This window comes from Phacochoerus africanus, chromosome 2, assembly GCF_016906955.1.
Source record: "Phacochoerus africanus isolate WHEZ1 chromosome 2, ROS_Pafr_v1, whole genome shotgun sequence".
NCBI lineage: Eukaryota > Metazoa > Chordata > Mammalia > Artiodactyla > Suidae > Phacochoerus > Phacochoerus africanus.
Genome location: NC_062545.1, coordinates 58,000,149 through 58,027,053, shown reverse-complemented (window position 1 = coordinate 58,027,053; position 26,905 = coordinate 58,000,149). Strand labels below are relative to the sequence as shown.

At 42.0% G+C, this 26,905-nt stretch overlaps 1 protein-coding gene across 2 annotated transcripts in view; it reads left to right on the top strand.

The window, feature by feature from the left end:
- The window catches only part of BACH2 (BTB domain and CNC homolog 2), a 383,728-nt gene that overhangs the window by 182,056 nt on the left and 174,767 nt on the right, over positions 1-26,905 (top strand). The gene's annotated exons all lie outside the window — the stretch shown is intronic.

The following is a 26,905-nucleotide window of genomic DNA, read 5'->3' as shown; positions in this document are numbered from 1 at the left end:
AATGTGTGCCATGTCTTAAATAATGAATTTTGGACATCATATTAATGTGTTTATTTGGGGGGAGTTCCGTTGTGGCTTGGCAGGTTAAGAACCTGACTAATATCCATGCGGATGAAGGTTCAATCCCTGGTCTCACTCAGTGGGTTAAGGATCCAGCATTGCTCCAAGCTGAGGTGTAGGTCTCAGATGTGGCTCAGATCCCCTGTTGCTGTGGCTGTGGTGTAGACTGGCAGCTGCAACTCTGATTGGGCCCCTAGCCTGGGAACTTCCATATGCCACTTGTGCGGCCCTTAAAAAAAAAAAAGTTTATTTTGAATATGTGTGAAGTAATCTTATGTATACTCTTCATTAAGTCTTCATGTTTTAATTGATTGACACTAACATAATTAAGTAGAGGCAGTAAGGGCTGGGCCCACAGGAGACCCTGGAAGGATCAACACTTAATCACCATCACTAGACATAGCTGCATGTGCACCATGGGTACAAATTCAAACAGTTCCTATAGCATGTAGATAAAAGTTCCTAAATGTCATATGCACTTAGAGGCTTACAGATACCACATAAAGCCTTACATGTCAATAATATTTTACATTTTATATGATGTCATGTTACATGCTCGTACGAAGGATTCTTAATGAAAAATAAAAGGAAATAGTTAATTTAGATTAAATGTTCTGAGCATTTGCTATGTAACCAAAAATGGAGCTCACATTTTACTTTGTATGTATTATCTCCTTTAATCTTCACAAAACCCCTATTTGGTAAGTACTGTTACCCCCATTTTATAGTATTAGATTTAGAGGAGTTATGTAGCTTTTTCTGGTTAGCTTATAGGCAGTAAATGACAGAGTTTACCTGTTTGAGTACCTGCAAAGAAGAACAAACTATCCTTTGTTCTGCTTTTTTACTTTAGATACTCACAGTCACCCTCTTGGCCTAATGTTGTCAGTTTTGCTTAAAAGTGTGTATTGGTCTTTCCTTGATAAATCAATCTAATGCATATCTTTTTTTTAATTGGAGTATAGTTGATTTACAATGGTGTGTTAGTTTCAGCTGTGCAGCAAAGTGATATGTGTGTGTGTGTGTGTGTGTATTCTTTTTCAGATTATTTTCCCTTATAGGTTGTTATAAGCTATTGAGTGTAGTTCCTTATACTATACGTAGTCCTTGTTGGTTATCTACTTTATGCAGTAATGTATCTGTTAATCTCAAACTCCTAATTTATCCCTTCCCTGTTTCCCTCTTTCATAATCATAAGTTTGTTTTCTGTGTCTGTGGGTCTGTTTCTGTTTTGTAAATAAATTCATTTGTATATTATTTTTTAAGATTCCACATGTAAGTGACATCATATGCTATTTGTCTTTGTCTGGCTTTCTTCACTTAGTCTGATAATCTCTAGGTCCATCCATGTTGCAGCAAATGCATATCTTTTGATTTATTGAGAGTATATTAACATGAATGGGTTCGTTATGGCCCTTGAGTACTGATCACTGATATGCCTGTATTAACAGAAGGCAAATACAGATACAATGAAATTATTTGTCAAAACTCTTATCCGCTGTACAATTAAATCTTTCAAAGGAATAAACTCCCCAGTGGGATTAAGATGTACTTGGATGCAATAACACGAGCTCCTAGAAATCTACTTTAATCACCAGAGAGTAATTTTTCCTAACTTACAATTCAGGTACTTAAAAGAGTTATTTACTCATGGAATATTATGGCCCTTTCATCTTGTCTTTGTTCTCCACAGAGCAGAAAACCTAGTTGGTAGCAAAGAAAAGTCAGTTGTGAAAAGCCACTGACCCCTCTCCCCTTTAAATAATAGATGGTTCTCCTTCAGATTTTTTGATTATTAGCATTACCATCCTGGAAAATGTCCATATAGCATGTCTTTGAAAATGCTTGAACGTTTATTAGCTTGAATTTTAATTGCTCTAAGGAACTTAACACTGTGTGTTAGACTTGACCATCTTGAAACATCCCATATAATAAATGAAACTATAATGAATCATAAAAGAAAACTATTATACTCAATAATAAACACTGAGAGTACTTCAGTGTATAACTATAGATGCTTATAAACATGGGAAGGACCAGGAGAAAGTGAAGGTGAAAAAGACTTCAGAAGAAAGGGCCTAAACTTAGATAAGACAGAAAATAGGGAGTTCCTGTTGTGGCGCAGTGGTTAACGAATCCGACTAGGAACCATGCGGGTTCGGTTCCTGCCCTTGCTCAGTGGGTTAACGATCCGGCGTTGCCGTGAGCTGTGGTGTAGGTTGCAGATGCGGCTCGGATCCCGCGTTGCTGTGGCTCTGGCTTAGGCCGGTGGCTACAGCTCCGATTGGACCCCTAGCCTGGGAACCTCCATATGCTGCGGGAGTGGCCCAAGAAATAGCAACAACAACAACAACAACAACAAAAAAGACAGAAAACAATTGTTTATTCCTGCTTGGAAAGAAAAACACAAAATAATGGAGAGGTGTTGATTCAAAATACAAATAAAGACCAGAAAGCTAAAAATGGGAATATGGAAAATGAAGTACAAGAATTAGGAAGAATCAAAGAGATTGAAGAAAAGAGAAGAATCAAAGCTAGCCTCTTACTCTCTGGGATGATCTCTTTTGTCTTTGGTGGGATTCATACATTGGTCCATTCGTTCATTAACTCCATAATTATTCTTGAGCACCTATTGCTAGGGCCCAGAGATGGACAGGAGAGCATGGTCCTTGTCCTCAAGGAGCTCACCAGGGAGTGGAGGGGACATTTAAGTGAATAATCATCCCAGGAACCAGAAATGACAGAGGCTGTGACTGCAGAAGGATAGGACGCAGTGGCATGACTAAAGAAGCACACCTAACCCAGACAGGGAGGGTCCGACAAAGTTCCCACAGGAAGTGCTCTCCAACCTGACAGCGGAAAGATGAATTAGCCAGGACAGGGAGGTGGGGGTGGGAGTAAATGACTATGTGAATCCTGAGGTGACAATGCCTGGTACTTTCAAAGAACTGAATTTCAGGACAGCTGGAACATAGAGCAGAGTAGGAGCGGTGGCAAAACCTGAGGCTTAAGAGGGAGCAGCATCCTGAATAACCTTGGAAGCCATATTCAAACTTCAACCTAACATCAGTGGGAAGCAGAGATGCATTGTGATGACGTTTCTGTGTTGAAAGATGACTCCCTACATTGTAGAAGATGGCCTGGAGAAGAAAGAGAAGGGCAGCAGGAGACCATTTGGGGGACTGGAGAGAGACAATGAAAGCCTAGACGCTTGTCTTGTTTCACTTGCTGAAATGGAGTCAAGATGGCGGATGTTCATAGAGTGATGATGTCGATGGCTTGTCTAGAAGACAGAGTCTGGACTAGTTATGGCATGTTCTAGCTCTTATCCTACTTGTATATGATATTTTGTAATATGCAGAGGCCTTTCCTGCATGGCATCATACACCCATTGTTCCTCACACATGTTGCATCCATGCAGCAAATATTAATGCATCACCTGCCACATTCCAAGTACTGTCCTAAATGGTAGGAATACAGCATAGCACAGGAAACAAGATTTCCGCTCTAGTGGAAAGTCACATTCTGTTTCAGGAATACATTTAGACTATACACCCGCAATCCTATTCATCAGCAAGGTAATTACGAAGAGTGATGAGTGCTAGGAAGGTAATAAAATGAAGCGATGTGATCAGGAGGAGGGCGATTACAGGGAGGCGGGTGTATAGGAATGTCAGATGATGCCTGATGTGGGAGAGAAGGACCTTCCCTACTAAGGGAAGGACCTTCCAGGCCAAAACAGAGAAAGATACCCAAGCACCGAAGCAGACGGGACATGGGTGGAGGAATGGCCTGTGAACTGAAGTGACTGGAGCAGGGCACAGAAGAGGAGTGACAGGCACAAGTGAGATGAGAGAGCCAGGCAGGTCCTTGCAGGCCTGTGGAGGGATCTTGGATTCTGATTTAAGAGCAGCTCGAAGTCTACAGGAAAGGTGTCCTTCAAGCAGGAAAGTGATGGTGAGAAGGGTGGTGACAGGAACATTATTGCAGCCATATAATATTTGATGTTGGATATACAGTTGGGATGCTGTGTGGGTAATTGGAAATGGAAATCAGGAAAGAGGTCAGGGCAAGATATAGTAGATTTGGGAGCCCTGAACATAAAGTAACAGAAGTCATGGACCTGGCAGTGAGTGTAGTTAGAAAAGAGAAAAGGTCCAAGGTTGGAGCCCTGGAACATGCTAACATTTAGAAGGGGAGCCACCCAAGGAGCTGGGGAGGATCACAGGTGAGGGGAGAGGGTCAGGTGAGAAGCCAGGACAATGTGGTGCCACTGAAGCCACGGAGAAAGTGGGTGCACTGAGTCAAATGATAAGGAAACATCATGCAAGAGGAAAAGAGAAAAGTGAAGCATGCAATGGGGAGGATAGACTCTTTGGGGACCTTGATAAAAGCAGTTTCTCTGAAATAACCCAAAACCTACTTACAACAGGCTAAGGAGAGAATGAGAAAGCCAGTGAGTCTAGACCACTCTTTTGAAGGTCCTCCTTCAAAATCAGGGCAGAGAAAGGGAGTGGTACCTGGAGAAGTTATGCAATCAAGAAGGGATTTTAAGACGGGAGGTAGTAAACGTGCTTGGATGCCAGTGGTCCTGGATAGAGAGACATGGATGTTGCAGGGAGAATGAGAATAAATGCAGGGACAAATTCCTTAAATAAGGGCACATCCTAGAATCCAGAATCCAAGAATAGTGATTGGTTCCTGGCAGGAGGAGGAAGAGCAGACAAGGAAGCCTAAGGATGGAGCACATCACCTCTGTATCCTCAATAGAAAGGTTGGCAGTGAAAAACAGCCAAAACTGAAGATATTTCTTGGGGGACCCTGAGACAAGAAGGGCTACATTTATTTGGGGTTCTTTTCCCACTTGTCTGGAGAGATGACAGACATTCTCCATTGCCCTTTGGCTCTCTTTCTCCAGACTGCAGGGAGGAGAGAGCCCACCTGATAACCAGTTTGTGTGTTGCAGTGGCCTCCTCTCTGATCTCTGCTCATCAGGATGTCTCCCAAAGGCTGGGGGCGGAGGGGGGGTTGGGCAAAGAGTGTTTGTGATTTCTTGGCAGTTCATGTTCAGTCATAAGCCATGGAAGTGTATCCCCGTGTCCACTCTTCTGATTGGACACTTTTTTTTTTTCATACTGTCTTCCATCATGTTCTAGCCCAAGAGACTGGACACAGTTCCCTGGGCTATACAGCACTACCCCATTGCCTATCCATTCTAAATGTAATAGTTTGCATCTACCAAACCCACACTCCCAGTCCATCCCCTTCCCTCCCTGATTGGACACGTCTTGACCTCTCCTTTTTAATGTCAGTTATAAGAGAAGAAGCAGCTGTGGAGTTGAAACATCTCCTTTCTCCTTTGGAGACCATAGGGATCAGCAGCTGGAGCAGGTGAGCTTAGTCAAGGCTATATTCCATCCTAAGCAAATGCCGTTCGTCTTCCCAGGAGGATATTTTAAATATTATTATTGTCAATGCTAATGAGTACCAATCATTCCCTTCGTTATCTCAGGATCGTGACACATGACTAACTCTGTGTCATCTCAAGACATCCCCCAGGTGAGGGGGTGGTTTCAGAAAAAAAGGAAGTGAACTGTGTCTGGTTTCATTATGAAGCTGGGACCTGTATCTGTCCTCACACTCCACAGGCAGGACAGCGCAGAGGAGAAATCTTGAAAACTCTTTCATCATTAAACATCCTCTTGTCTTAGATAGTTCTCAGTGGGAGCAATAAATAAATATGGTAAATATTTATTCTGAGCTTCCTTTCGGAATTGACCAAGCAGGATTCAATGCAGCATACACACTGAGCCGGCTCCTACAGGGTATTGTTTATTGAGTTAGTTTTCACCCTGACTGCCCACGGCTCTGGAAGTCTAGTACGATTTCAGGATAAAAAGAAAATCTCTTGAGCACTGTTCTCTTCTGTGTGTTCCTTTGCCATCGAGTGGATAAACAGAAGAAAGTGGGGGGGTAAGGGGACTCAACCTGAGAGAGTTGACATTTAATTGCAGAAATCAGTGTTAAGACCTACAGTTGTATCCAAAAGAGAAATCAGCTTCACAAATAGAGAATGTGAGAAATAAAAGGCAATAGCAGTATTTGAAAAATCCTTACAGGGGCTCATTTCCACAAGCACAATCCTAGTCATTGATGTGAAGGAACAGCCCAAAACATTAAGGATATTAGGATTTTCATTGTAGGACTAAGAAGGAGATAGATAGTCCTGTCTGCTCCTCACTGTTAGAATGATGCGGTATTTGAAATATCATCTTGATGGATACATTGGCCAAAATGTTGTTGGATACTGTGTAGTATTAAATTTAGGAGTTACCATCATGGCTCAGTGGTTAACGAACCCGACTAGTATCCATGAGGACATGGGTTTGATCCCTGGCCTCCCTCAGTGGGCTAGGGATCTGGTGTTGCCATGAACTGTGGTGTAGGTCAAAGATGTGGCTCAGATCCTGCGTTGCTGTGGCTGTGGTGTAGGCTGGTGGCTACAGCTCCGATTCGATCCCTAGCCTGGGAACCTCCATATGCCACGGGTGCGGCCCTAGAAAAGGTAAAAGACAAAAAATAAAAAATAAATAATAAAAAAAAACCTATGAAAAGGTCTTTTTCTGGTTAGTCTTTATGTCAAGCGAGAAAGAAAAAATGTATTGACTACAGACTGAGGCCAGTGAGCTGCCACCTTGATTTCTTGTCTCTCTTGAACATCAGGTGCTTTACCAGGGAACTTTAGAGAGAGCAGGAAGCCCAAAGTTGATGCAAGTTCATTAACTCCAGGCGAAAATGTGGGTGCAATCTGTGGTTATAATACAGTATAATCTTAATGACTTTGAAGTTTAGAGCCCCAAATTGGGGAATTTAAAATCTAAAAATGAGGTCCTTTAAAGCAGATTTTGATGACTAAAACTAAAAAACTTGCCCCATCCTTCACTTTTCTTCTTGTTCAGTTGGTAACAGAATTGCCACCCCATCAACAGATAAAAGGACTGAAAAACAGGAAGCAACATCAAATAGTTTTAAATTACTTTGGGAAACTCCTGAAAGTGGGTGTAATATGTGTGGGCCTTTAAAATGAAGCATATTTATGCACTTGATGTATAGCTACTTAATTATTTCTTACAGTTCAGCCTGACATTCCGTGGTATTTTTCTTTTCCTAGCTACATTTGGTCCTTCCTTGATGTATCTAACTGCTGTTGGGTCGGTTCCCACTGGTACCAGCAAGTTGTTAAACTAGCTGCTGATAAATATGTTACAAAGTACGTATGGAAAAAAGAAACCACAGGAGATGAAAGGATATGATCATTTTATATATATATGTATGTATGTGCATATATATGTGTATGTGTGTATACATATGTATGTATGTATATGTGTGTGTGTATATATATATATATTTTTTTTTTTTTGGTCTTTTCTAGGGCCGCTCCTCATGGCATATGGAGGTTCCCAGGCTAGGGGTCGAACAGGAGCTGTAGCCACCAGCCTACGCCACAGACACAGCAACTCAGGATCCAAACCGCGTCTGCGACCTATACCACAGCTCACAGCAACGTCGGATCCTTCACGCACTGAGCGATGCCAGGGATGGAACCTACAACCTCATGGTTCCTAGTCGGATTCGTTAACCACTGAGCTATGACAGGAACCCCAGATGATATTTTTTTTAAGTGAAGATTTTTCTCAGCCCATAGCAAGACCCTGATGTATTTGAGCAGGTCGGTAAGAAAAGATTTAGCTGACTACTTTCAGCATAGTCTCCCCAAAACAGCAGTGAAGGAAGTCTGTGTTGTGTAAGCACCTGGATATTCTGAAGGCCCCTAGCAGCGGCCTCAGCTTCCTCACCCAGAGGGTCAGTGTCTGCAACATCGGGGTACATGACCCACAGGTGCCCTCCTCCAGGTCGCAGGCTGCGCAGTCCTGGCCTTGATGACGTCCACAGTGGCTTGGCCCTGTCGTTTGTATGGCTTGGGGCAAGGGCATGATTGAAGCTCTCGTGCTGTATGTTTAAATATTAAAATGTTATAAGTCGAGCTAACAGATGGTTGTACGAAGCACATTCTGTCCTCTATGGTGACATGATGACCTTTCACAAGGCCGGCTTTGAGTTGAGAATTCACAGGCTCCTTGGGGCTCTGAGCTGGAGCATGGCGGGAAGGGTGGGCGGAGAGCCAGTGGCCACCCTGCCCCTTTTCTGCCTGTCCTCCTATCCTCTAACTATGGCCCAATCTCAGGGGCCTGCGTGCCTGCAGTGGACACCCACGCAGCCAAAGTACAGCCACACCTAATTGGCTAGGCCCTCCGCAGGTGTAGCCCACTCTAAACAGGGTGGACTCAGAGAGAGTCCTGCACTAACTGCGGAAACTCATTTGGACGGGAGATTCTGAGGCACTGAAGTGGGGATTGTGAGTTCAGAGAAGGGTTGGGGGCAGGGGCTCCCTGGCCTGGCTGACAGGGCTGTGATGCCCGCGGGGCAGCTCTGGAACCTGATGCATCTCTGTCCCCCCATGATGGCAGTGATTTCCCTCCACATGGAGGCAGCTCCTGCCTAGACTCCCAGGGCCAGATCTGTTTGGGGCCCCCTGAAGAAGGACATCGTGGGCCTCGTGGGCACAGAGGCGGGCTCAGGACAGGGGCTTCAGTAGAGCTCTTTGCCTGATTTTGCCTGGAGTCTTGTTTGTCCAGCCTCTCCTCTGCACTTTGTTCAGAGTGTTTTTGTGCATACACACCCCTAGGTCTCTAACTTGAGACCTGGATGTAAAAACTGCTCTTGCTAACAGACTCATAGACAAAGAAAACAGACTTGTGATTGCCAAGGGGGAGGGTGGGGGGGTTGGGAGTTTGAGATTAGCAGGTGTAAACTAGTATACATGAGATAGAGGAACAACAAGGTCCTTCTGAATAGCACGGGGAACTATAGTCAGTATCCTCTGACAAAGCATAATTTAAAAGACTATGAGAAAGAATTTATGGATAGGTATAACTGAATCATTTTGTAGTACAGCAGAAATTAACACATTGTAAATCATTATAATTCAGTAAAATAAATTTTTTTCTTTGGCCACACCCATAGCATGTGGAAGATCCCCGGGACAGGGATCGAACCCACGACATAGCAGTGACCCACGCCACTGCAGTGACAACTCAATAAAATGAATTTTTTTTAAAAAAACTGCTCTTGTTTAGAGTTCATCACTTGGCCCCTCCTTTGGCCCTCTCCAGAATAAGTGACCTTCTTAATAGAATTTCAAGGAATTGGAATACTTCGTGGAAATAAGATCACAGGACCCTTGATACCGGCAGATTGGACATGGAAAGTCCTGTGAGGTGTGTGGTTCCACTTTTACCACTCTCGCAATCACTGACCAAGCCACTCACCCTCTCTATACCTCCTTGTCCCCACCTACAAAAAAGGAACAGTAATTAACACCTGTTTCTAACTACTTCAAATGGATAATTTCAGGACAGATTTCTAAGTACATGTACGAAGAGCAATCAAAATATCCCATCAGACCTCCTTCCAGTGGAACTTCATTTAACTCTCCAAGAGCTTTTTTCTATTACCGAGAAATATGATTCAGATTTCCCTAAGTTGACAGAAAAGCATGAAATCTGTTTCTAACAGATGTTCCCCATGATCCCCCAAATGTAAACATGTTTGCGAGATGATAGTAAGAAACCTGTTTACACAAGGAAGTACTTAAAAAAGCATCACCCAGAGCAGTCATTGTGATCAAAGTGCCGTCAATTATTAGGGTGTAAAGAGAACTGATGACTCAACTTAGCACCACCGCGGTCTCCAGATTTCAGTTTCGTAACAGAGTTTCTTTTCAGGAATATTCTTCATATACACACAAATCCGATTTTCTTTCTAAAATGTTTCTCGATTTTTGTCAAACCGAAATACCAGGATCCCTTCAAAAGATGACTCCGATACCCATATTTTGCTCAGAGGAGCGTCCCACGGATACGCCTTGCCGTGGAGAGCTGGGGCTTCCACTCCTGGGATGTTGCTGCCTGAGAAGAGGGACAAGGTCTTTTGCACAGTGACTCCTGGCTCTCAGCTCCTCCACCTCCCCAGTTAGTCAGACGCAGCAGAGAAACTCTCAGACTGCGTGGCGGTAGAAAATAACTTTCTGAATCAATCAAAGTGTGTTATTTTGATCCTTTCACATGCCTGGGTATTTTGGGCAAATGCATGCTTAAATCAGTGACTCATGGATCAAGATGCAAAGTAGGTCTCTGACTGCTGGCTGGCTGGAAATCAGTTTTTGAAACCTGAAGCAAAACATAGTGTATAAAAGAATAAAATTATAGTTTGTGTCAAGTTGAGCCACCACTGTCCCTCAATGTAATGTACATTGGGAGTCTGTCCTGAGGTGGAAAGGTGTAGGTAGACGTGTCTGTGCAAAAACCCACAAAAATCTCTGCAGATAGGGAGGCTCTTTTGTAAAGGTTCATTCAAAACTCTTTAGGATGTAGCTTCCCATAGAAGCAAAACTTTAAATTCTGTGTCTCCGGGAATGGTGAAGCCAGATCCTGTGACATCCTTATCCTGTGGTGCCTGCTTAAGTAGACCCAAGGAGATAGGCTGAGAAATGGACTTGTCTTTATAACACCACTTCTGTGGAAATTAGGTTTGTGTTTCACTGTGTGTCTTAGAGTCCCAGGAACATATCTGTCCAAATTGTTGTATGGGCTGTCAACAAGAGTAGGAGTGCCACTGAGACTATGGCCCCGAAATAAGAGTGTCACCCATTGCCAAGGGAGGAGGGGCTCGTAGTGTGGGCTCTTAGTGTTTTCAGTGCAATTTAAGTGCTGGGCTTATGTGCTGAGATCTATCTGTGCTTCACAATACTCCAATCCTCAGGTCATTGCTATAGTGGTTCCACATGCCACAGACGTGGTTAAAAAAAAAAACCAACAACAGCAAAATCCTTATCACTATAAAAGGAAAGGTTAAAAGTTTATAGGATAAAAGGTCAATGTACAAAGATCAATTTCATTTCAATGCGCTAGCAATGAAACACTCTGAAAATAAAAGTAAGAAGGCAACTATTTATAATAATATCTAAAAAAATGAAATACTAAGGAATAAATTTAACAAAAAGGTGCTAGACTTATACACTGAAAACTATAGAACACTATGGAAAGAAAGACTTAAATGAAAAGATATCCAATGTTCATGGATTAGAAGACTTGATATTGTTTAGATAGGAATACCACCAAACTGATCAACATACATTTTAACACAATCTCTATCAAAATCCCAGCTAGTTTTTTGCAGAAATTGACAGGCTAATTTTAAAATTTATATGGAAATGCAGAGGACCCAGAATAGCTAAATTAATCTTGAAAAAGAATAAAGTTGGAAAACTCACATTTTCTGATTTCAAAACTACTACACAGCTACATTAATCAAGACAGTATATTTATATGATAGACAGTGGAATACAATCAAGAGTCTAGAAATAAACCTTTAATGTTTGTGGTCAAAATTTTTAAGCAAGGATGCCAGAACTATAAGATAGCGAAAGAATAGTCTTTTCAACAAATGGTTCTGGAATAACTGGATATTTGCATGCAAAAGAATGAAGTTGGATCCCTACATTACACTATGTACAAAAACTCAAATTGGATCATAAAACTAAATATAAGAGCTAAAATTATAAAACTCTTAGAAGAAAAATAGGAATAAAAATTTTCGTGACCTTAGTTAGATTAGGCAGTGGTTTCTTAGACATGATATCAAAAGTCCAAGAAACAAGAAAAAGAATAGATAATGTAATTTCAAAAAATTCTTATATGCTTCAAAGGAAACCACAGATTAGGAATACTATTTGCAAATCATATATCTGATCAAGTATTTGTATGCAGAATTTTGGAAGAATTCTTACAGCTTAACAGTCAAAAGACAAACAACCCAATTAAGTAAAAGGCAAGGAATTAAAATAAGCATATCACCAAAAAAAGACATACAAATGGCCAATAAGTACATGAAAAGATGCTTAGTATCATTATAGTCATTAGGCGAATGCAAATTAAAACCACAATGAAATATCAGTTTATCCCCTCTAGAATGGCTGAAAACAAAAAGGCAGATAGTAATAAGTGTTGCTAAGAATGTCAAGGGAGTTCCCATCATGGCTCACCGATAATGAAACCACCTAGGATCCATGTGGACACAGGTTTGATTCCTGGCCGCACTTGGTGGGTTAAGGATCTGGCCTTGCTATGAGTTGTGATGTAGGTCACAGATGCAGCTCTGATCCTGCATTGCTGTGGCTGTGGTGGAATTATAATAGCCATTTTGAAAGACAGTTTGGAAATTCCTTAAAATAGTAAATAAAGTTATCATGTGACCTGGTGTATTGATCAGGGTTCTCTAGAAAAACAGAACCCTTAAGATGTGTGTATATATACACAGAGAGAGATTTATTTTAAGGAACTGTCTTGCGCAAATTGTGAAGACTGGCAAGTCCAAATTCTGGAGAGTAGGCCAGCTAAAGACTTGGAGAAGAGCTGATGTTGCAATTCAAGTCCAAAGGCAAGTCAGAATTTCCTCTTTCTTGAGGGAGGTCAGTCTTTTCCTTAAGGTCTTCAACTGATTGGATAAGCACCCCCCCCCTTATAGAACATAATCTGCTTTTCTCAGATATACTGATATATAAATGTTAACCTCATCTAAAAAATACTTTCACAGTAACTTTTGGATACATTGGACCAAATAAATGGGTACCTTGGCCTAGCCAATTTGACACATTGAATATTAGTCATCATTTCTATTCCCAGGTATATATCTAAGAGAATTAAAAGTGTATGTCTACACAGACCAATGGAACAGAATAGAGAACCCAGAAATAAACCCAGACACCTATGGTCAATTAATCTTTGACAAAGGAGGTAAGAACATAAAATGGGAAAAAGACAGTCTTTTCAGCAAGCATTGCTGGGAAACTTGGATAGCTGCATGCAAATCAGTGATACTAGAACACACCCTCACACCATGCACAAAAATAAACTCCAAATGGCTGAAAGACCTAAATATAAGACAAGACACCATCAAACTCCTGGAAGAGAACATAGGCAAAACATTCTCTGATATCAACATCATGAATATTTTCTCAGGTCAATCTCCCAAAGCAACAGAAATAAAAACAAAAATAAACCAGTGGGACCTAATCAAACTGACAAGCTTTGGCACAGAAAAGGAAACCAAAAAGAAAACAAAAAGACAACTGACAGAATGGGAGAAAATAGTTTCAAATGATGTAACTGACAAGGGCTTAATCTCTAGAATATACAAGCAACTTATACAACCCAACAGCAAAAAAGCCAATCAATCAATGGAAAAATGGGCAAAAGACCTGAATAGATATTTTTTCAAGGATGATGTGCAGATGGCCAACAAGCACATGAAACAATGCTCAACATCCCTGATTATTGGAGAAATGCAAATCAAAACTACCACGAGATACCACCTCACACCAGTCAGAATGGCCATCATTAATAAGTCCACAAATAACAAATGCTGGAGGGGTTGTGGAGAAAAGGGAACCCTCCTGCACTGTTGGTGGAAAGGTAAGCTGGTGCAACCACTATGGAGAACAGTATGGAGATACCTTAGAAATCTATACATAGAACTACCATATGACCCAGCAATCCTACTCTTGGGCATATATCCAGACAAAACTTTCCTTGAAAAAGACACCTGCACTCACATGTTCATTGCAGCACTATTCACAATAGCCAAGACATGGAAACAACCCAAATGTCCATCGGTAGATGACTGGATTAGGAAGATGTGGTATATATACACAATGGAATACTACTTAGCCGTAAAAAAGAATGAAGTAATGCCATTTGCAGCAACATGGATGGAACTAGAGACTCTCATACTGAGTGAATTAAGTCAGAAAGAGAAAGACAAATACCATTTGTTAATATATGGCACAAATGAACCTTTCCACAGAGAAGAAAATCATGAACTTGGAGAATAGACTTGTGGTTGCCAAGGGGGAGGGGGAGGGAGTGGGGTGGATGGGGAGCTTGGGGTTAATAGATGCAAACTATTGCCTTTGGAATGGATTAGCAATGAGATCCTGCTGTGTAGCACTGGGAACTATGTCTAGTCACTTACAATGGAGCATGATAATGTGTGAAAATAGAATGTGTACATGTATGTGTAACTGGGTCACCATGCTGTACAGTAGGAAAAAAATGTTTTGGGGAAATAACAATTAAAAAAAGTGTATGTCTGCATATACACACAACTATATAAAAGGACCTACTCTATATAGCATGAGGAAATCTACTCAATACTGTATAATAACTTATATGGGAAAGGAATCTGAAAAGGAATGGATATATATTTATGTATAACTGATTCACTTTTCTGTATACCTGAAAATAACACAACTTTGTAAGTCAGCTATACTCAAAGATTTTTTAAAAAGAAAACATATATCTACATATATCTTGCTGTACTTAAGTGCTCATAGCAGAATCATTCATAATAGCTAAAAAGTAGAAACAACCCAGATGTCCATCATCTAATAAGTGGATAAACAGAATGTGATATATACATACAATGGACTATTATTATTCAGCCATAAAAAGGAATAAAGTATTAATACATACTACAACATGGATTAACCTTGGAAACATGCTAAGTGAAAGAAGCCAGGTAGAAAAGGCCACTTAGTGTATGATTTCATTTATAAGAAATGTACAGAATAGGCAAATCCATAGAAACAGGACATAGATTAGTGATTGCCAAGGGCTGAGAGGGAGGGGGAGGTGAGGACTAACTGCTAATGGGTAAGGGGTTTTCTTTTGGGGGTGATGAAAATGTTCTGGAATGAGATTTTGGTGATGATGGCATACACAACTCTGTGAACATACTAAAAACCATTGAATTATACATTGCAAAAGTGTGAAATTTATGATATGTGAATTAGATCTCAATGAAAAAGTTTAAGGGAGTTCCCATTGTGACTCAGCAGGTTAAGAACCCGACATAGTGTCTATGAGGATGCGGGTTTGATCCCCGGCCTCACTCAGTGGTTTAAGGATCAAGCAGTGCTGCAAGCAGTGGCGTAGGTCGCAGATGTAGCTCGGAACGGTTATGGCCGTGGCTTTGGCATAGGCCCGCAGCTGCAGCTCTGATTTGATCCCTATCCCCGGAAATTCCAAATGCCATAGGTGTGGTTGTAAAAAGAAAAAAAATGCACAAAAGGCCAAGAAAGAAAGTAACAGGGACAGAGAGGGGACAGCAGGATCTATGACATACATCATGGAGCAGAACCAAAGACTGTCAGGGTAAGGCAAGTATGTGGGAGACCAGGCAGAGGATGAATATTCCCAGAGCTGCCAGCTGGCTTGGGGGAGGCTTGGCCATGTTCACTCTCACTCTGACCAGAAGCTAGGGGGGCATGTTCCTGAAGCCAAAACAAGAAAGGTCGTTTCTGACCCAGAGACTAAAGTGACAGCAGAGGAAGTTACCCCAAGATGCTCCAGTGACCAGGATCCAGTATGGAGAGCCATGCCCAAAGTGAATTCTTGTCAGAGTCATTGTCACAGGGGGTTTTAACCTGAGGTCCATGGATTCTTAGACTTTCAAGGGCCCTTGAACCCTTCCTGTTATGTGGAAAGGCTTTGTGTTTATTTGTGCATCCTGTTCTAGGGAGAGACTTATCAGCTTGTGAAAGGACCTAGGATGGGAGAAAGATTTTTTTAAAAATTAGACGTTCCTCTTAAAGTGCCAGGCTCATTCTCTGACTGTGTGATAGATTGTGTTGAATGGTCTGGCACTCCTCATTTTTGGAATAAAAATGAATTCTTTGCGAATGATCTCACTGCCTGCAGTGCTGTCTGATTCTGTCCTGGCATTTGATAGAACTTGTTAGGGGATTAGGTAAGACAGGATGTTGGTACATTTGAGGTCATTAAACCAAGAAAGGAAGGAGGGAGGGAGGAAATCTCGCTAAATATATTGTGGAGTTGAACAGCATATTCAGTTGAAATGCTGAATAGCTAAGGGACGTTCTTTGTGCTCTGTGCCAACACTTGGGAACCCTTCGAGACAGACCAGAGTGGCAGAGGCGGCCCCATCTAGGTGCAGTGCACTGGTCAATGCCTGTCTTTCCAAGAAATACTGTTTTACTTGTCCTTTTATGGAGGAGGCATGGATGGCTGTGATGTCCTGGGTTGCCTGACATGTTTGTCAGTGAATACAGTTAACATAGATTCTAGAGAAATGACAAAAGCTGCCCTAAAAAAAAAAAAAAAAAATCTGCCTTTTCACCCGGTGCCCAGCATTCTCACAGTTCTGGTTTCAAGACTAGGAGAATAATGAAAAATATGTCATGGGAGATCTCATGTGTATGAACGGTTTTATTGGGTGAAATGTAATCCCCCACAAATTTATTTTCCACCTGTCTTTTCCTTCAGTCTTCTTTTTAAGGGTCCTTCAATCTTATTTTGAATTTATAGTCTATGCTCACTTAAAGATGTCTTGGGTGGGTGGTGATGACAGTTGCACAACTAAGTGAATGTCCTTAATGCCACTAAACTGTACGCTTAAAGATGATTAAAATGGTCAGATTGGGGGTTTGCATATTTTGCCACAATTAAAAAAAAAAAAAAAAAAAACCTCTGTTGGCTAATACAGAGGAGAAAACCATTTGCCTTTTGAGATGGGAATTCTAAGTACCTTCGTATGTTAAAGGTCAAGTGCTTTCCTCTGTATGATGTGAATATGGAAGTAACTGGCAAAAGCTCATGTGGGATGAAAACGCTCGTTTAAGTGCCATGTGGTCCCAACCCTGCCACTCCTTGGCTGTGGACCCCTGGGACCGTGTATCCGGAGCTGATGATGAGACCACAGTACATGTGCTTTCCCCTTTCTCCCTCCCTGCCTTCCTGCCTTCCTTCTCTTCACACCTTGGTTTCCTATGCAGTAAAATGAAGAGGTTGGATTCCATGGTCTCCAAGATCCCTTGCAGCTCTGCCGATCTGTGGTTTATCAAAAAAAAAAAAAAAATTTTTGGAAGCTCTGCAGAAGAATATACCTCCCATATAGACAAACTCAGTCCCCGTGTGTAACCACAGCAGCTTCTGCCACTTCTTTCACTCTTCTCTCCCCGTTCTTTCTCTTCCTCAGCCTGCCGAGAGTCTGGCTGGAGCTGGGACATGGACAGGAGCCGGAGAAAAGGACTTAGGTGGCCGGAGTCAGAGTCAGGGAATGTTGGCTGGGCTGGGACTTGAGCAAGGCTAGAGTTGGCCCTGATGGTGCCACATGGTTACGGGCCCAGCGGGATTCAGGGCCATGGCCCAGGATCCTCTAAAGGGTGTGTGACCACAGCAGGATTAAGCACAATTGATTTTTATATGAGACAGATGATGGCAGGCATAGGGGGCTGTAAATCCAGAGAGAGAGGCTGAGTTTGTCATGTGAAGAAGCAACGGCAGGAAGTGGAGCCTGTGGGGGAAGGGGAGTGTTGGGGGGAGAGGGGGGCTGGAGGGAGGTATGTGGCCAGACCCCAGGCAGGGCTGGAGCTAGAAACAGATGATTGTAATAAATCATGGCTGGCTGTGAGGATGACTCTATGCTGAGTCCTGTGAGTCTCCTAGCGAATCACCTGACCTGGGATTGTCCTGGGGACCCTTGATGCCAGGGGAGGGGGTGTTAAAAACAGAGAGACCAGGAGTTCCCATCGTGGCCCAGTGGTTAGTGAACCCAACTAGGGTCCATGAGGATGCGGGTTCAATCCCTGGCCTCACTCAGTGGGTTAAGGATCTGGCGTTGCCATGAGCTGTGGTATAGGTCACAGATGTAGCTCGGATCCCAAGTTGCTGTGGCTGTGGCGTAGGCCAGTGGCTACAGTTCCAATTGGACCTCTAGCCTGGGAACCTCCATGTGCCACCAGTGTGGCCCTAAAAGACAAAAAGGCCAAAAAAAGAAAACAGACCAGTTACCATGGCAGTGGCAGTGAACCAGGTTAGAAGCAATGGTGATGGCGGCAGAAATGGAGGAGTCGAGAGATTGGAGATCAGGTTGAAGACAGGGTCAAAGCACTGCTGAGGGAGTAGATGTTTGAAGCAAGGGGGAGAGAGGAGAATTGAAGGGTTTTGGCTGGACCGGCTGGGTCAGTGTAAATGCATTTTCTGGAAAGAGTGCCTCACACCCTTCTTTGACCATGTGCCTTACCTGTCTTCAAGGTTCTTGGCCTGATTTGCAGCCACAGCCCCTGTGGCAGCCATTGGCTCTGTGTTGACTCAACAGCCTCCTGTGGGGACGACCCAGTGGCACCTTGACTTGTGTGAGACCCGCTTGGCACCCACACCTGTGCCATCTGCAAGTCAAGGGGTGCCTGCCCCTGCAGATGAGGCTGGGGGGCAGGTGCAGCTGTCCACACAGGGATAGAAATTTGCAGGGTTTTCAGAGAGCTGAAGCACCAGGAGAAGGAAAGTTCTTAAATGGGGCAAAGGAGGCAGAGAACCCTCAAGAGCCCAGGCTACGTGTTGAACCAGGGAAGTCAAGGCACTGCCGATGCCCACCCGAGTTCTCAAGAAACTGCCCTTCTCTGCATTGACAGGCAGCCCCTGCACACATGCTCATCTCCACTCCTGCAGATGGACTTAGTCACTGGCTGCCTGATTTCATGGATGGTCTTTGATATAAGCATGGGAACATGAGCCCTCAATGTGACCTCAGATTCTGCTTCGGGAGTTTCCTGTTGGAACACTGCCAGGGACACTTTTCAGAGACTGGGACCTGGACTGAGATACCAGATACAGTGTTTTCACTGCCATGTCTTACAAAGAGGACAGGTATCCTAGGCTTATAATTCACCCAGAGAGAATGATCTGGGCCATTTTAAAATAAGATACCTGATAGTGCTTTTAAGAAACTGCAGTCCAAAAAAAAGTTAATTCTAATATCCTTCTTGAAATATAACCATTTTAGTGCCAACAAGCTAATCAACTCTTTTTACACAAATAATTAAATTGCTGTAGGAGCTGCAGCTTTGTCCTTTTACTTAGACATTTTGCGAGTAGCACATGGAAAAGCTGCCATGTTTCTTTTGGGAAGGGGAATATAGTCTCCCCAAAGCGTAATGGGTGGAAGGGTTGAATAGGAAAGGGGCAGCCTTTGGCATTAGATGGATGTGGTTACAGAATGCCTGTCATCCCTCTTATCTCCTCCAACGTGACTTTGGACAAGGCACATGGCCTCTGGGAGCCATCGTTCTATCATCTGCCAGGTGGGCTAGTAATACCTATAAAATTCCTAACACAGTTCCTGGCACGGGGGAGTTTTGAGTCAATGGAAATTATTATTACTCTGTGTAAATACAGGCCAGTATTTTTCATCTTATGGAGTCTACAGAAACCCCCAAATTATTTCAGGTTGTGTACTTTCCACACTTGCTTCTTTTGAGCGCCTTCTTTTCTCAATTGTCAGTGGCAAGTGGTTCTGATTGCACCATCCTCTTAGGAGCGAGGTGGAAATCTGAACCCATGCTCTGCTATGTTTTGGGACCTTAAACACCTTGAGAGTCAAAGAAGTGAATTTTCTAGCTGGGGTTCTCCAATGCGAATACCTTGGTCCCAGTGTCTGAAATGTGGGAGTGGAAACTTTCAGAAATGTTCTATCTTCATTAATTTTCTCCATCCTGTGTGAAATGGCTGCTCCCCAGTTCTTTCTCTGTTGCAGCAAAAAAAGCACATTTCCTCACATTGCCTTCCCATGCCAGTAGAACAAAACACAAAAGCCACAAGATCTATGATTCAAAGGTCTGCCTCAGACAAGTGACTGCTTAAATTCTGTTTGAAATGTAGATTTTTTTTAAAAAGACTCATCTCTGTAGTTTCCCAAAAATTAACGTCAATAGACCCCTTTCTTTTTAAAGCCCTTCTGGTCATAAAATGGTGTGTGACGACTCAATTTTGTATTTCTGAATATGAATAAGGACTCCAGGGCCACTCACAAGTTAGCATGTTTATTGCTAAAGCTGTCGCTAAATTGTTAGCAATATTTTTCTACAGTATGGGACCAGCAGAACGTTTGAAATTTGACCTTTTCCAGCAGATGGTAGTCTCAAAATGCAATTTGTAATTTTAGAACTAAGTTTTGAACTCTTGTCTTGTTTTCTGACCACTCTAATTTATCTTTCTACTCAATCCAGAGGGAAAAAGTGATGGAGTGAGCGTGTGTCTGTGTGTGTGTCTCTGTGGATGTGCACGTTATTTATTATTATTTAGCCCTAAAAATCAATAGTGTGACTTTGCATAGAGGTGTCAGAGTGGCATTTTGAAGCTACTCAAAAGAGCTTGGGCTGAGATCCGCTCCATGGTGTCTTCCAGGTACAACCCTATTGGGATGCAAAGCAAAATCAGATTGTTTTGCTGGGTGACTCTTTTCACCTCCAGTGAAATAATATAAATGCAATGGAGAGAATTAGCATAAAAGCACTGTATTCTAGAGCTTGATGTCCTTGTCCTTTTAAATTTTGGCAGACATAGATTCAGGTTCAAACAAGAGCAGAAAACAATTCTTTTTTTTTTTTTTTCTTTGAATCAGTCTAAATCCCAGTGAGGTAGGAAGAGGTCTTGGCTATTATAAATAGTGCTAGGATGAACAATGGGGTGCATATCTTCATTAATTTGAAGACCAAGAAAGACAAATATCATACATCATTTATATGGGGTGGGGTGCATATATCTTTTCAAATTATGGTCTCTCTCCACTTATATGTCCAAGAGTGGGATTGCTGGATCATATTGTAGCTCTATATTTAGTTTTTTAAGAAACCTCCATACTTACTCTATAGTGGCTTCACCGATTTACGTCCCCACCAACAAGTATACTTAACATTCCCAGTTTTTTCCACACCCTTTCCAGCATTTATTATTTGTAGCCTTTTTGATGATGGCCATTCTGACTGGGTGAGGTGATACCTCATTGTAGTTTTGATCTGCATTTCTCTAATAATTAGTGATGTTGAGCATCTTTTCATGTGCTTGTTGGCCATCAGTATGTCTTCTTTAGAGAAATGTCTGTTTAGATCTTCTGCCCATTTTTTGACGGAAGTAACCTAAATATCTATCAACAGAGGAATGGGTAGAGAAGATGTGGTACCTATATACAATGAAGTATTACTCAGCTGTAAAAAAGAATGAAATAATGCCATTTGTAGCAACATGGATGGACCTAGAGATTATCATAATACGTAAAGACAGACAGAGAAAGACAAATATCATATGATATTTATATGTGGAACCTAATTTTTAAATGATACAAAAGAATTTATTTACAAAGCAGACACACAGATTTTGAAATCAAACTTGTGGTTGCCAAAGAGAAAACATGAGAGGAAGGATTAAATTAGGAGTTTGGGATTAACATATACACACTACTGTATATAAAATAGATAACTAACAAGGACCTACTATAAAGCACAAGGAAATTACTCAATGTTCTATAATATCTATGTGGGAAAAGAATCTGGAAAAGGATGGATATATGTAAATGTATAACTGATTTACCTTGCTGTACACATGAAACTAACATAACATTGTAAATCAGCTGTATTCCAATAAAAGCTAAATAAACAAATGCAATGCAACATTTCCCAAAACAACAACAGCAAAGATAGGAAGAGGTGATCAGGATAGGAGAGAATTGACAACAGGAGGACATGGGAAGCAATACTGGAATTCAGAAAACCATTAAACCAAATCAATTTTATGCTTCTTAGAAATAATATTGTTGGTATGAGACTTGTGATGTAGATAAAAATACCTCCACCTGTAGTTTCCTGGGGAAAAGCAAACCGGACTTTGCTCATCAAATTCCATTCAAGCCGTTGTGAAAGTCTTAGCTAAAAATTGAGTTGTAGGGGGAATTCCAGTTGTGGCTCAGTGGAAATGAATCTGAGGACAGATTCATGGAAACGAATCCATGGGGACACAGATTCAATCCCTGGCCTCAGTCAGTGCGTTAAGGATCCGGCATTGCCGTGAGCTGTGGTGTAGGTGGCAGCCACAGCTGCAGCTCAGATCCCACGTTGCTGTGGCTGTGGCTGTGGCTGTGGCTGGCAGCTACAGCTCTGATTCGACCCCTAGCCTGGGAACTAAATATGTCACGCGTGCAGCCCTAAGACCAAAAAAAAAAAAAAAAAAGAGTTGTAGAGATAAAGAATGCAATCAGCCTTACTTATACAAGAAGTGCCTTCTAGAAAACCCGATCATCTCATGGCTAATTGGTATAAATGTTCTCTCGCCCACTGCTTGCAGCTGGAGACCCATTTGTACTTTTTTGATGGCTGTCATTAAATACCATTTACTTTTTCTTAGCTTAAGAATACAGGTCCCACTGACTTTTTCTTTTAAGTAAATTTAAGTTTGTGCAGGAGGGAATTATTTACAGATAATTTCCCTTATCTGGGATATGTTACTTTACTTGTAAGTGAATGAATAGTAACCATTCAGATATCTCTTTTTTTAAACTTTCCCCAGCTTCTCTAACAGTAAATATGAAGAAACGAAAAAGCAGAGCTTTCATGCTTAGTGTGGCATTACCATATTTCCTCACCCACCTTTTCCTAAGAGCAGTCTGGTGAACCACTTCAAGATTTTGTGAGGTCTTCAGAAATCAATGTAGGGGAGAAACACCATGAGGTCAGGAAGTGTCCACGCAATCTTATTCATATTCTGAGACACTTAAGATGGTGCCAGCACCCAGGAGGAGGTTAGAAAATAATTGAGGAAGGAGTAATCACTCCTTGTGTCTTGTCCTGTGAGTGTCTGGGGTCAAGAAAACTAGTATGTGGGGCAGCTTAGAGCTGCCCTATCCAATAAGGTAACCACTAACCACGTGCATCTGTTTAAATGTAAATTTATTTCAATTGATTAAAATTAAAAATTCAAGGGAGTTCCCATCATGGCTCAGTGGTAACAAAACCAACTAGTATCCATGAGGACGAGGGTTTGATCCCTCGCCTTGCTCAGTGGGTAAGGATCCAGTGTTGCCATGAGCTGTGGTGTAGGTCGCAGATGTGGCTTGGATCCCGAGTTGCTGTGGCTGTGGTGTAGGCTGGCTGCTGCAGCTCAGATTCAACCCCTAGCCAGGGAACTTCAATATGCCTCCAATGCGGCCCTAAAAGTACCCCCCCCAAAAAAAATTCAGTTCTTAAGTCACACTAGGAATATCGCCAGTTCTCAATAGCCACATGTGGCTGGTGGGTCCCATTTTGAACAGCACAGATTATTGAACATTTTCCTCATCACAGAAGAATGTATTAGACAGCTCTGGTACAGTATCATCAGTAGCAGCCAAAGTTCGTGGCCCTGGTCTTTTTCTTTCTTTTCTTTTCTTTTTTTTTTTTTTTTTTTTTTGTCTCTTTACAGCCCCACCTGCAGCATATGGAAGTTCCCAGGCTAGGGTTTGAATCGGAGCTACAGCTGCCGGCCTACACCACAGCCAGAGCAACACCAAATCCGAGCCGCATCTGCAATCTAAGCTACAGCTCACGGCAACACCGGATCCTTAGCCCACCGAACAAAGCCAAGGATCCAACCCGCATCTTCATGGATACTAGTCCGGTTCTTAACCCTCTGAGCCACAAGGGGAACTCCTGCCCCAGTCTTTTGAAGAGAAATTCCCATATGATCATGATGTGCACTCATGCTACAAAAAGTAGTCTTTGTCCGTCTGTCCTGCAACACTGTAGGAACTCAGGCAGGAAAGGGAGGTGGCCAACAGAGGTGACTGTCTCTTTAAAACTGATAGCCCAGTAACAGTGGGGCTGTTAGTCAGACTATGCCTGTGGTCTACACTTATGCGGCTACACTAGTTGTTAGAGTGGTGAAGTACTTCTACCAGTTCATAAAGAGCTGCTTATTTCAGGCTCTCCTTCCTATGCCTCCAAAGACCCTGGCTATTCACCTAGGATGCCCCCAACCTCCCCTTAATTCAGCACAGCGAGTTTGCTAATGCCTGTGCCATCCCCAGGGCAGGAAGGCTGCTGGAGGACCCTGCCCCTGTACTGCAGGCCTCAGAGTTGGGGGTACTGCCCTTGGCCTCCAGGAGGGCCTGCTTCCTAAGAGTGTTCTTAAGGCTGCCCCATCCAAGCCATGGCCAAGTCCCAGATCACAGAACCATTAGCCTCAAGAAGCATTTTAAAAGCTTCTCATCCAACCCCCTCATTTTACCCAAGAAAGCAAGTCCAGAGAGTCACTTGGCTGGTTTGTGGCCAATTCAGAGATAAAACTCCCCCTAACTCGGTACTTTTTTTTTTTTTCCTCTATCTTCCTGTTGTCAGTTTCCTCAGCTGTGAAATGGGGATTAGTATCTTGATGCCTCATGAAGTTGTTAGTAAAAAGAACAACGATACCCAACATGTCACGCATGTGTAGAGTTTGCAGAAACTCTCTGGTGTGCATTCTCATTTAGTCCTCACAGCAACTTGTGAAAGGTGTCAGGCCCAGAGGTAATGGATGTTCTGCCCTTGACAGCAAAGCTACTGGGAGTGGCCGTGAGGTCTAAGTCTCTTAGGGCTTAGGAAACTATAAACTCTCTTGTAAATGTAAGATAACATAACCACATGGCATTACCAGTTTTTAGCTTGTGGTATTTTGCAGTTCAAGATTTAGTGACATTGAAAGTGTAACTTCGTTCAAGCAATGCTTTTTTTTTTTTAACTTTGATAATGTGCCAATTGCACAGACTTTGGTTCAGCATTAAAACAGAAGTGGGCTGCTTCGAAGTCTATTTTTTTTTAAAGGAGAAACTCCAAATGTGTAATTAGCTTTAAAAATGCTAGTTGTGCAATTTGAGTAGCTAAAGAGCTTCTGGTAATCGTTTCTGTTATTAGCAGTGGTTATTTTTTTAAATTTCCCCCCAAATAATTAGGCCCTTTGGAAAAAACACAGTATGTTCCTTGAGGGTGCTGGGTCATTTTTCACACACTATAGGCCTGGTATACTTAGAAGATTAACCATGTATCTTTTGTGGCAAAGAAAAATCACGTAGAAGCCATTCACTCACTGGACACCTAATTATCAGGAGAATATGCCATTTAAAGAATGAAGAGAAGCCACAGAGGAAGGACTGGTTCACTTCTTAATGCAGCCTTAGTCTTTTGGTCTTTGGATAAATTTGATAGAAACCTCCCCGACTTTTAGAAGATTGTTGACAGGATAAATTTAACTCACTCCCAAAATAAAATTAAATTTACTTTGCCTCTCTCTACCTCTATGAACTGCAGATGTTTTATGCTATATACTCTACTATGCAAAAAGTGAATTTATAGGTAAGGGAAAGGGCGAGGTTATTTCCTTTTATATAACAAAAAAAACCTTCAATTTTTTTATTAGTGTATGAAAATTGAGGACTTCTCTACATCAGTTATCTTGTTAAGGTTAAATGTATAAAGGGAAGAGAGAAAGAAAATTTATTCGAAAAAGTTATAAATGGAAAAGAACTTGGGGTTGTGCACCCTGATTTAGCATTACTAATTCGTAGTCACACTTGAGAAGAATCTGTTGCTTGGTTGTTCTAGAAAGTGTATATCATGTGCGTGTCTTCATTCTTCTCTGTGTATACCCTGTTTTGTGTTAAATATGACAGACTCTCAATTGTACGCTAACAGATACAACCTCCCTCCTATCCATATAAGACCTTCAGAGTGTTTACAATTATCTAGAATTTTCTTGGACATGTTTATGCCACTTTCCCAGCTTCATGCAGATACCCTTGGAGGTGCTGACAAAAAAGAGTAAGGGTAAAAGTCCAACGTGGAGTCATCAGGTCATTGGATTGTCTTGGAGTCTCAAGACACTAGGCTTGAAGAGATCTTTGAAATTCCAAACCTTTAATTCCTCCAGTCTTACTAGGGTAGAAGAGGGATTGATGAGCAAGCACATACTTTCGGACTTCACCGCCACCAGTTTTTGTACCAGTGCACTCAGCATTCCATGAGATAATGCAGGCAAGGCACCCAGCACCAGGGTTGACACATCGTAAGCACTCGGGAGGGTGAGCCATTATTATTGGCTTGTCTGATTTGATTTTGTCTTCGTGTCTCTTTCTGCTCTCTGATGGCCATGCTGAAGAGCAGCAAAATAGACAAGAAATGGGAAAACACCAAATGGAAGGGAGACACAAGGCTCAGTCGTCCAGAAACAGAATTGATCAGCCCACAGGTTTAAAGACGATTGTTTCTTTTCTTGTGATGATGTAAGGATTACTTCCAGACTCCTCCATATACCCTTTTCTAAGCAAGGACCCCACGGAGAAGTCTCCCTTTCCCAGATCTGACTCAGTCCAGTCTAATGAGGGTGACAGAAAATAACCTACCTTATTCCCATTTCTGTCTTGTTATCTGAAAAACAGTGAGCTGGCTGTTCACTATCTTCTGTGTAAGAAGTACAATCTAAACAGGGTTGCTGTTGACCAGGACGTTGGTAAGATGTACAAGGGGCAAGAAATGTTTTCTGTGCCTGTGATAAAGTGGGTAATTAAACAAATTAACCAAACACATGTGCTGTGGCAGGTGTGTAAAATGGGAGAGCTTTTCTGAAAAGTCATCAAGACCCTTAAAGTTCACGCCATTTGACCTAGTAATTCTTTTTCTGGGAATCTACCTAGGAAAATACCCAGCAATTCAGACAATCTGATATTCAGATATGTCTTTCAAAGTGTTATTTGCAATAACAAGAGAAAAGAAAGCAATATGTAATTCCAAAAATGAGAGAAATAAACCAAACCCTTTTCTGTGGTATGTAAGACTACACAGACATTGAAAAGTATGTTTCTGAAGAATTTT